The sequence below is a fragment of the Lagopus leucura genome, unplaced genomic scaffold (genome assembly GCF_019238085.1).
Source record: "Lagopus leucura isolate 7727_CA_CO unplaced genomic scaffold, USGS_WTPT01 Super-Scaffold_100004, whole genome shotgun sequence".
Lineage (NCBI taxonomy): Eukaryota > Metazoa > Chordata > Aves > Galliformes > Phasianidae > Lagopus > Lagopus leucura.
In genome coordinates this window covers 60123669-60134970 of record NW_024962264.1, presented here as the reverse complement: position 1 = coordinate 60134970, position 11302 = coordinate 60123669, and the positions used below count along the sequence as shown (strand labels likewise).

Below are 11302 nucleotides of genomic sequence, written 5' to 3'. Positions count from 1 at the left end.
CCAGGCCACACCCCGGGCGGGGAGGGACGGCTCGTTCCCCTTGGGCGGGGACGCCTGGTGAATTGGTGGCCCGGGGACAGCCCCGCTGCGGCCGTGTGGAGGTGTGAGGGAAGAGGATGCGCTACGATAACGGGTATGTATTTATATATACACACACACGTGTGAAGGTGTGTATCTGAAGTTGTGACTTCTGGGAAAAGAGGGGTAGAAAGCTATTCTGTCTCCCCACGTAGAATCCTTGGATTGGAAGAGACTCTGAAAGATCATATAGTCCCCTGCAAAGAGGAACACCAACGGTTCGATCAGGTTGCTCAGAGCCCCATCCAGCCTGGCCTTGAGTATCTGCAGGGATGGGACATCCACCACCTCTCTGGCCAATCTGTTCTAGTGCCTCACCACACTCACTTTCCTTATATACAATCTAAATCTCCTCTCTTTTGTAACCATTTCCCCTTGTCCTATTGCAACAGACCCTGCTAAAGAGCCTGACCCTTTAGGTATAGCTTCCAGAAGCCTTACAATAACTTAAGTAGAAAGACCTCTGACGTAGCTCATCTGAAGACCACACGAGCAGGGCAGCCTTTACTGCATATGACACCCTTCGCTTCTGCCCATAGTTGCCTTTTCACTCTTCACATTAGACATAAAACTTACTCAACTTCGCATTGTAGTGCCTTGGGCTGTCTCTTGATACTCTCCCACAGGCTGGGTGTAAGTAGGCAGTGGATGACTTTAATTTACTGACCAGCTGCACCTGGTCTTACGGTCATTTAAAGGGAGAAATGCTAGTACTGTCTGCTAGTTAAGGACCTTAAATGCAGTAGGGACAACCCTCAGCTACAGAATGTGTTCTTTTGTTTCCTGTGTTACAGGGGCAGAATTCAAGCCTGGATTCTGCAGAGAGCTGCAATCCCTCTTACAGAAAGTTATAGACTACAACTAAAGACATGTTATGGCTTGAGGTGAGAAAGCCATAAATTTTGCTGCATCTCATCATTTCTTTAAAGGTAAGATTGGCTGTTTTATTTGCAAAGCGGTACATGAAATACGAAAAAAAAAAAGAAGTGTATTTTAATCCCAACTTGCCCTTTAAGGAGACAGGAGATTCCTGAAATGAAGTGTTCAGTCTGAAACATAGATCAGAAGGAAACAAGGGCTCTGTGTGTATAAAACATGAATGTTTTCATTATTTATGATGACATTTACAAGGAAGAGCTTGGGGAAAATATTTCAAATTATGTACAAATAGTAGTCTCTGTGTTATTGCTGTTAGAGTACAGAATTTTTCATAGGTATATTGATATCCTTATTAGTTAGCTTCTTTTGTAATCACACGTGAAGATTTCAGACAGCATGTAGGAAGTACAACAGAAATACAGACAGATGAGTAGTACAACTTCATCTCAAGTTCTTGAAGTCTAGGATAAATACAAGAAGCTTCACAGAATCTTTCACGGCTTATTGGTTTGCATCTCATTGGATGAAAAAAAACAGTCTGAAAGGTATTTTTCTCTTGATTTGCTGGCTGATAGCCAAAGTAAAACATAATTTCTCTTTGATAAGCTAATTGTATAATACTTCCACTGTTTAAGTGAATCATCAGTCATATTCTGAGGAGGCTCTTGTTTATTACAAGAGACAAAACAAGAACTATAGGGGGTACATAAGTCTCTACAACCACTTTCTAAATTTTCTTTTTAATTTCATTATTCCTGCTAAAAAAGAGTGGCACAGAGATCAGGGCTAGGAAAAAAGTGAAAGGTGTCAAATATGGAGTGGTCCTTTTTAGAACAGCAAGTAAGAGGTTTCATGGCTCAGTGCTACTTGTTGAACTTCTTTCACTTGAATTTGAATTCATTTTAAACTTAAAAGCTGTTTAAACCATAACTCATTCAGTGAGAGTCCTCCGTTGCTTGGAAAAATGACTGTTTCTTGAATTCTGAATCACCTCCTGGTGAAAATGATGCTTACTGCATAGCTGGAAGGGAGGTGTCTGAAGCAATGCAGGAAATGTTACTGATGACTCAATGGGTATCTGTCCTCTTTCTTAAGGGCCAAATTGTGGTTTTATGCAAGCCCCAAAGGACAGAAAGTATGTAGCTCTCTTCTCTTCAGAGAATACTATGAGTTACTACAAAATTCACCTACTTCTTCTGTATCTCAGAATAGGAAAAATATCCTTGCTGACTTTTTACAGTATAAATCATGCTGCTGTGCCAGCTCACTTCCCCCTGGTGTGTATATATAGGACAGGTATAAGAGCCATATAAGCATTCTGGAGACACATATGCTGGTCTCTTCTGTGCTGTGTGGTCCACGTAGTTATGGCTGAAAATCAGGGCATCACATGTCCCTCTACAGAATTAACAATGAAATAATGTCTCAGCAAAATGCTGCAATAGGTTTCAATTTTGCTGCTGGTAAGGAAGAACCATTTGAATGATATCTAAATACATGACCCAATAAACATAAAATACTGAATCAGTGGAGCCTAAGAATATTTTCCACTCTGGCTTGCCTCAGTCCAAACTATATAGTTATGTATCAGCTAATTTAAACCTCTGTTTGTCTTCCTGTCTGCTTGTCTCTCTTTCTCTCAGATTAAATTGCAGCATACTTTACATCATGCATTGTCCTAAGTCTTGTTATTCTAATTCATCTTTGTGTATTCATAGGTCTTATAAGCTTTTTTTGGAGTAAATTTCTATGTAAATAAAATTTGTTGTTATTGTTTCTTTAATATGGTTAGAGTTCAGGGACCTTCATTTGCATTATAACCTCACTATACAAATTGAGTACGTTAAAGACCACTCTGACCTTGACATTGAGATCTCTAAATTAGGAGCACATGTTTAATATTCATAGTTCCTTGTAGGAGTATTTTGAAAAGAAATCCAAAGCACACTTTAAGCTGGAGAAATAAACACTGTTTGTTTATCAGATTGTCTGTATTTCATTTCCTGAACTAAACAGCTAAAGTCTGTTTGCACTTCTGACGTTGCAAGTCTTACAAGCTGATCCAAAAGAACATCTGTCCATTTGTTTTTAAGATTGGACATTGCAGGAGAAAAGAAGGAGTGGGTGGGCAAATTAGACTTTAACGATCACATCAATTTGAACATAGTGAGAACTTCCTTAGCTGCCTTCATCAGCCAAGCAAGTTGTATCTTAGAAATGCACTTCTAAGAACCTTTCCCCCCAGTCTCTAACAGCAGCAAGGAGTCATTTCTCTTCTTTATGTTCTGCTCAAACCAATGCCAATAAATCATTTTTTGAGGTGCTGATGAGTCCTAAAATGTATTCCAGAAATACTTTCTCTAAGTATACCAAAAGCAAATTTAAAAAAAATCAGGAGCTTACTCTCCTTTAACATGAGCTACAGCTATTCTGAACTCACCATATTTGATGTAAGAAAAAATAGGTAGGCTTTTGGCACAAACACAGGATTATTTGAAGGAAATACCACAGCCTGCTCTATTCTTTGCTGCTTCTGGCCAAAAGAGCAGTTTGTGTTAGTGCATTTAAGGAGAAGAAATTCAGATTGTTAATAGCAGAACTGGCTTAGAAATCATATGCTTTAAATTCTTTCACAGTTTTAATAGGTCTTTTTCTAGCTGTTGAAGAGGGGATTTCATCTTAAACTTTAATCATTAAGGGATCTGCAATGAGAAGATACACGTGCTTTTCAGCACGAGTCTAGAATAGAACTGTCATTTTTCCTAGAAAATATGATTCATAAAAATGAAGGGTATTCAGAGGAACAAAAATAGTGCTTAGGAAAACTGATGTATGACCGTATGCGTAAGCAACATGGGTAGATCTGGTCGAAGAGTATGTTTGAAGAGGTGGGAACAGAGAATGAAAGACTGAAGGAAAAGACCTCCTTGCCTTTCCTCAAGGATATCCAAGAACCAAAATTTTGAGACTTTCTTCTGAAACGTAGGAGACTCAGACTCAATTTTTTCATCTTTATGATCAAGAGGTAGGACTTTAGTGTTCTTATGTTGGAGGTAAATATTCTATCTGCTGTGGAAGATACAGGTTTTTTTACATAATTTGTCATAATTTTAGGTCTTTTGCAGAAGCGAAACAAAAACAAATATCAAACTGTTGCTCAGATTTTATGCTTTGCAACCCACCCTCCTATAGGGACTTCTATGCCACTTTCTTAATTGGGCACAGATACGGTATGAAGGGTCACTTGAAAAGGGCCATTTGAACATGCTGAGAAAGATCTCAACCATCTGTAAGAGTATAAAAGACATTGCATCAAGTCTATGGGTACAGCATGCAAGCTCAGCTAGCTGCTGAAAGGGGTTGGGTGGTCTAGGCAGATCTAAGCACAAGCCATTTCTTAGCAGGTTTGTATGTATGTTTGTAGTTCTCTGAAAATACTGCTGTACTGTTTCTTAGTCCTTCTCTCTTCAAAAAGGCATACTGTGACACCAACTGCTATCAGTTCAGCATGCATGGGGATATGTGAAAGAATAAGAAATTTCCTTAAATTCAAACCACACTTTTGTGGGTTCTTCAGACAAGACGTGTCGCCAGAGCCCCACCACAGTCTGCTCCAGTACATAGATTTGTGTTTGTGACTTGAATTTGTGGAATCAAGAGTTGCATGGAAATGATCATGAGTCATAGAAACTCCTTATTCTTCTAATAAACAGCAATAGTGCGTTGGAGGAAAACACAAACTTAAGTGAAATTTTGTTTCTTAGCTGCTGAGAAACTCCCTATCAATATTTTTGATACTCATTTGATAATATCTTTGTAAGCCATCAGTGAAATACAAACCTAGTGAAAATTCATGATGTCTAATTTTTGCAACTCTGTTGTTCAAAAATTCGTATTTCCTTTATTGTCTATGTGGAAGGATGTGTCAGGTGTTTCCCCAAGGTTATATCCTGAGCACAGCATTGTTCATAGTGAAAGCTGACCACGAGGAAAGAACAGAAAAACTGAAGCTTTATTTTTATTTTTTGCAGACTAGAGACGATGTTCTTTGTAAATAAATTGCAACTCAAAAATGATAAGGACACAAGTAATGAACAATCCAGTAATAAAATAGGGAATGTCTAATTAAATACAGGTCTGAAGAACAGTTTTTGAACTTATGATAAATCATCAGCCTGCACACTGAGTGGGGGAAAACATATCAAAACCAACAAAGGCTCTCCCCTCATTGAAATACATAGATCCCTTGTATGTTTTACTGAAAAGAAAAAAAATAAATCGCCTTTCCCTTTTTCTTGCTCCTGCTAAGATCTCAGGTGGATCTCTGTGCCTACTTTTGTAAGTCCCACTTCAAAAGAGGTGTGATTCACCTGGAGAGAAACCCCAAGACTGTAAAATAATTAGAAGTCAAAAAATACACCTTACATGTTAAGATTGAGGGAGCTAAAGTTGTTTAGTCTTTAAAAAAAAAAAAATTGCAGAAAGAGGGCATGATTTCAGTCTTCAATTATGTAAAAGGTTGCTGAAAATATGAGGGTAACAAGTTGTTCTCCATGTTCACTCTGATAGGACAGAAAAAAAGCTGAAAATGCTGCTAGGACTTTAGGACTGTTATTAGGAATAACTTTTTAAGCAGGAAAATAGAAACTGAAACTGACTTTTCAGGAGAAGATATAAAACACCAATTTTCAAGGCCTTCTTTATAAGAAATCTTAAAGTTATTGTTCAGAAATTATTTAGTAAGAATTGGCCTTCCCTTGGGTAGGTGAAATCTTGAGTTTCCTTCTCACTTTCTTCTGATTTTATGACATTGATGCATACAATCTGTCTGAATAACGTTTATAAAATTAGACGGCAAAAGTTCTGCAAAGAAATTAAGAAGTTAACTTGGAGATTCAAGATAAAAGGAAGAAAGAGTTGTGTTAGAATTGGATATGATGAAGGATTTGGTTGAGATGATTGTTGGCTAGCAGTTTCAGTAGTATGATAAAACCACAAGGCAAAACCTAGGTGGAAATACAGTGAGCTTGAAAGTGAAAATGATTTTACAGCTATGTGAACGAGCACACACAAGGGAGTTTGAGGTCTAGAGATGATCAGGGATAAAATGCTGGGGGTGGGGAAGATCAAAGAGAAATATATAACAGATGGAGGGTGGGGGAAAGAGAAACATTTCCTCCAGATGGCATGTATTATCTCCTTGAAAGATTGGCAAGATTAGGGTTTTGCCAAAAGGAGGATATACTGTGAAGAGAGGTATAGCAAGTGTATCATATTAAATAATTCAGTGCTATTTAGCTAGCACTAAAAGACTCCAAATATGCAAATTCTTTGTCTTAATCAAGCTTGCACCGTGTGACTATAATTATTGGTATCACTTGGTATTTAGTCTATAACTAGAGATATTATGTCAAGTATCACAAAACCAGGCTCCTTCTGTCATCCCTCTCTTCCTTAATCTTTCTTGTTGGTACCATCCCATTTTCCATGACTGCTTTTTTCCTTCCCTGGCAGCGTAACAAGATTTAGGGGCCTGCAGATTTTATGAATCTCTTTATGGTGTCTTGGCATTGCAGAAGGATGGTGTGAATGTCTCTGGATTTCAGCCAATCTTTCTGTGAGAGGGTCTGCAGAATGGGTGCCAAGTGAGTTGAGGATCCGAAGGCTAAAATAGAAATATAGAAGTAATTGTACATTTGTTTCTGTAATTAATTATAGATTTCAGGGTAAACAATTTAAATTAAAGAAGAAAGCTTTATTCTATTTGATCCATGAATTGATAAATTGTTCAGTCTTTGAAAAGACTATGAGTTGTACCGAGAGAATATTTCCTGGTTAGGGTATATAAAAAGGCACTATTTGACTAGATGCTTTCCTCATTAAATGTATGTGCTTAATCAACCTAAAGGAAGATTGCTGAAGAAAACTGGGTTTAGGAGTACTGCCAGCTTTAACTTTCCAAACTACTGACCCTTTTCAAATTATAAATTTTAAAATTAATATTCTATATTTTATTTCTTTTTATAAGCTTAGAAGTTGTGTTTTTGAGCTCCATCAAACAAGAGCTGGAAAATGGTTTAGCATGAGACTCTCAGATTACTACAAGAGAAAATGTTTTAAGAAAAACATTGCATTTTCATGTTTTGCGTTAAAACTATAAGTTGGAAAAATTGGTTTAAGTTAGAGAACTAGAGCTTGGAGATAAGTAGAACTACTTGTAAGGAACTAAATAAAAAGTCAGCTTCTAAGGAAAATCGTAGCAGTGCCTGAATTTTCACTGTGAAGGCTGAGTGGTGGCCAAGGAGTGCAGCTAGTCGAACTTCAAAGCCAAGGTAGCAAAGTTGATAGGATGGAAGAAACCATAAAATGGAAAGCAGTGATTCATATGGGGAGGAGATAAGAATATAATATGGTATTAGTAGATCAGTCTAAAGAGTTGGTGTCTTCTCATTTATGATAACTTACAACAGACCCTAGAGGAAAACAGGGCAGGCCTGAGCAAACATTTGCCCACCCTAGACAGTACTAATTTGAATAGCAGCAGTTTTCTCACACTCTGCTACAATTCTCTCACACTTCTTCTAAGCTTTACACTGGAATTCTCCAATAATCCTGTGAGCCATGATAACTTTGAGCAAGAGAGTTATACTGCAAAGGAAGATGGTCATTAGAAGATTTCACCTGACCTATGTGCATTTTTCTCAGCTGAACCCTGTGAAATAATTGGCCAAAGCAATTTAAGAAAACAGGTGTCACTGTTAGATTAATCTGTTTGCCATAGGGTTTTATTTGCTTACCCTGGCACAATTTATATGATGTCAGCACACAAAGAATGCTTCTGCAGATAAAGCTAACAGCAAATGACTTCATGAGCGTGTTTGTGACAGATGTGTGCAGTGGGAAGGAGCACTGTAGCACAAACTCCAGTACTCATCAAGATGGTGTTATTCCAGCTCATTAATCACATTTCTCTGGTTTGTCTCCATGGATGACTATCTGTGTAACTTCACTAGCAGTTGTGACAAGGCTTTCTGCTTGCCACTCTCTCTACAAAGATCCATGTTGGAATTCTGCATAGTGCTGAGCCTCAATGAAAGACAAATGGGTGTTCCACGTCTCTCGTATCTGCTTCACACTCCTTCTGCATTCAAGGCCAAAATCTTCTCTGAGTTTGACATCTTCCACAGTTTTTCATTATTAGAAAAAAAGTTTTCTCAACACACTCTTTTTATTATGTTTGGTTAAAGCACCTGTTAATCTGTTAAAACTTTGATGATTGGAGAAAAGAAGAGCACTCTAGATAAAGTTACCTTATGAAATTACCGAATCCTACAACTACAGTGAAATCATAAAGTGTATTTGTAGATGTGCAGAAAAAAAGAAGGATCTATTTTGATATGAGGGAGGAAAGTAGGAAGTGTCTTCTTTCTCTCCACTCCAAAGAACCCAGGGGAACGAATGCCATCCCCCAGACTTCTGTGCTCTCCTGGCCCAGTCTTTGGAAAATTTTACTAGTCAAGGAGTGATGCAAGCCTGTTTTCTCATCCCTTACTTGTCATGGTGCAGCTCCATTTTGGAGTTCTGAGAAAAGAGCAGTGACTACATATGGAAGAAAATGGGATGAATATATCAGCATTTGCAGTGAAGACCATATCTGAAAAGAAATTTAAATAATGTCATATCCATTGTAGCAAGAGAAAACAAGGATTCAACAATTCTATTTTTAGCAATACACATATTCAAGAAGCTTTCAGAAGTTTGGCATGATGAGCTGTGGCTGGAAGGACAGGTTCTTTTTCGCATAATTGCCAGTGTCATCTTATTCAAGGACAACCACAATGAGCCAGCCAGGTCACAAATTGCTAACATTTCTCTCCATGAAGATTCCACTCATCTCGAAATCTCAAAGCTTTATGTTTCCTCAAACTGCTGGCCTCTTTTATGAGAATTTATCTAAAATAAAAATATGCTGTAAAATTCCAGTTGATATCTTTGTGTATATAAGTGGGAGCTAGACAATGCTCTAGCAAGTTTGTGTTTGTTTGTTTCAAATTGAGTGAAAAATTAGAATTTCATTCTTTCAATCTTAGTAAAGGGTTGAGTCCACAGCAAAATCCATGTTTGGGAGTGGCTACCCAGACTATGAATCACAAAGTAATTGTGTATCAAACTGTACCAATAGTAGCATAATTTCATTTGCTATTGAACATTAGGTGTTAAGAAGATCTTTTAGATTATCCTCCCAGTCAGTGGAACTTGCTGTTGGTGCAGAATTTTGCTGTCTTTGTAGCATGACTATCTCAGCTCTCCCTGAATTATTCTCAGGAACGCTACCTGACTCTTCCCTACTGCTGGCCTCTCATTACACACTCCTACTGCTTGTCCACACCTCCTTCTCTTAGTTCCTACTCTAATCACTCTTCTAAACACAAATAGTCACTCCAGTATGTTCTTTAGAGGTTGCATCAAAAGAGCTACTTTAACCTCATCTTTATCTTCTCATTTGACTTCTTGCAGAACCTTCCTCTCTCTCTGTCCCCTTCCCTCTTTCCCCACATTCACAGAGGTTTCTTTTCTCAAGTATCTGACTTTTACTTGAGTGTTCACAAGGAACACTCAAGTAAAATACATTATTTGTTGAAGTTAAATCTGTTCTTTTTCAATCTTTAGCTGTCTTTCCCCAGAATTCTGTGTAATGATCTCATTTTATAGTGTTTCATATTAACCTGAAAAGTTTTTGACTGGTAAAATCTCCATGCATTAATGGAAAAAACACTCCTATAGGTATGTCAACTAAGGGACAAGTTGAACCTTTTAGGCGTATTCATACCAAAATCTCAAATGCTTAGTGTAAGTATCCCAAAGTTTTAGTTTGCCAAAATAATCAATCAAGTCTGACTGTTGCATCCAGCCTCCAGAACATAATCAGTCAATTGAACTGTGACCATATTTGTCCCTAAATTTTGTGTTCAAGATATTAAGAAGCTTGGCTTGTTCAAATTTAAAAAAAAGAAAGAGAGAGGGAGAGAGAGAAATGAAAGCCTTTATCATGTTGAATCAGCAAATAGCAACTCATCTGATACTGGTATTTAGTAAGAAAATATGATTTAGCAGCACAAACCTAAAAAGTTTTTGTTTTACTCCTACTTTTATGGTGCTCTTTTCTTGGAATACACTAAGTGCACACTAAGTGCCAGCAATCTGTTTTTTTACTGTAATTGATGCTTTCTTGCACAGTCTTATTAATTGCACTATTCTAAAACATCTGCTTACAGACACAGTCAACTGGGATTTAGCTGGCTTCTTGATTTCCACTTCTGTCTTTGGAGTTCAAATACCTCCCACTCAAATGACAGCATTAAAACCAAAACAAAACAAAAAATGATCTGCTTCTGGTAAATTTCCCAATGCCTTCTCACAGTCGATCTGAAAGGGAACTGATTCTAGAGCCAAATTCCATGCAGCTTTAATCCAGTGGAACTCATTTGAGTTCAAAAGACACCAGGAGAGATCCAAGCACCCAGCTCTGAGCAAGGAATGCACAACTAGATCCAAAATGTTTGGGACTTGATTTTATTAATCTTGTATAATTTGGCTAGGAGGCAGAGATTAATGTCTTTGCACATGTGAAAGGTTCCATGAGTTCTTTAATTGACCACAAGTCAGTAATAGTCAGGTTTGTCTTTGTCAGCAGTACAGGGTCTCTTTGAAGCATACAGGCAGTGTTTCGATGCTGATGCTTGATAAAGCAGCCACTCTTTTATTGGAGCATCTGGAAATTTTTTGAGATCACAACCTTCACTCTGTTTTTAGCTGCTCTGAGCCTGCTTTACAAGATCTAGAAAGATCATAACCAGCATAGTGACTGACTTGAAGTGCTTTAAAATTTAAGAAATCTTAAGAAATAGAAAACTGATAACTAACATTCCTTGTTATACAGATAGCCTGCTAAATTTTAGCCTATGTACAAATTCCACAAGGAAATATAGCTTTCAAGGTGCAAATGCAAAGATCAAACTGATTTACCTAGTCAAACAGCAAAATGTACAAGGAACTTATGTATCTTATTCCAAAGTTTGTCTCTTGAATCTGACCTCTCCCTCTTAGATAACTAAATCTGTACTTAAACTAACGCAACTTCAGTCACTCTGATGGAGGTATAGAAAATTATATGAACTGGAGAGCCACAACAGTTCTCTGAGGAGAGAAAATCCTTGCATTACAGTCTGGAAGCATTGGGCAGAAGAATAAAAACTTCAGTACAGTGTTGGTGATCAGCTACGAAACACAGGTTTTTTAGCTGTTTTTACTATTATGCACTATGAGTTACAAAAGAAAAGAACTT

General features: G+C 37.6%; 1 long non-coding RNA gene across 1 annotated transcript in view; it reads left to right on the top strand.

Annotated features, from left to right (window-relative positions):
- The first annotated feature begins 70 nt into the window (after nt 1-70).
- Nucleotides 71-11302, top strand: part of LOC122179834 — a 66282-nt gene continuing 55050 nt past the window's right edge. The window contains exons 1-2 of the long non-coding RNA XR_006178841.1: nt 71-133; nt 873-1007. This is a non-coding gene — a long non-coding RNA (uncharacterized LOC122179834). The remainder of the gene's footprint in view (nt 134-872; nt 1008-11302) is intronic.